The sequence below is a fragment of the Astatotilapia calliptera genome, unplaced genomic scaffold, assembly GCF_900246225.1.
Source record: "Astatotilapia calliptera unplaced genomic scaffold, fAstCal1.2 U_scaffold_68, whole genome shotgun sequence".
NCBI classification, from domain to species: Eukaryota; Metazoa; Chordata; class Actinopteri; order Cichliformes; family Cichlidae; genus Astatotilapia; species Astatotilapia calliptera.
The window spans coordinates 64316-64755 of record NW_020535809.1 but is presented as its reverse complement, the minus strand read 5'-3'; positions in this window follow the sequence as shown (position 1 = coordinate 64755).

Genomic DNA, 440 nt, shown 5'->3' with positions numbered 1-440 from the left:
CCTTCCCTGAGCCTGGTTCTCCCAGAGGTTTCTTCCTGTTAAAAGAGAGTTTTTCTTTTCCACCAACACCAAACCTCTTGCTCATGAGAGGGTGATATGATTTTGCCACATCTTTTCTTTTTTCTTTTTTTCTCTTTGTATTAATATGTGGTCTTAAGCTCATGATATAAAGCACCTTGAGGGAACTGTTGTTGTGATTTGGTGATTTATAAATAAATAGGAACTGAAGTTATTAGACTGGATTAAACCAAACTGCTAAAAATTAAAACCAAAAACATACAGTAGTTTCTTGTTTTTTAAAAAATATTATTTTAGTTTTGTAAGTACACAACATGTTTTCAGATTTTTAAAAATTTACTTTTTGTTTAAGTTCAGTTAACTGAGATTTTTACATTAAATTATAGCATTTATTTTAGGTAGTGGTTAAAAGTATTAACTTT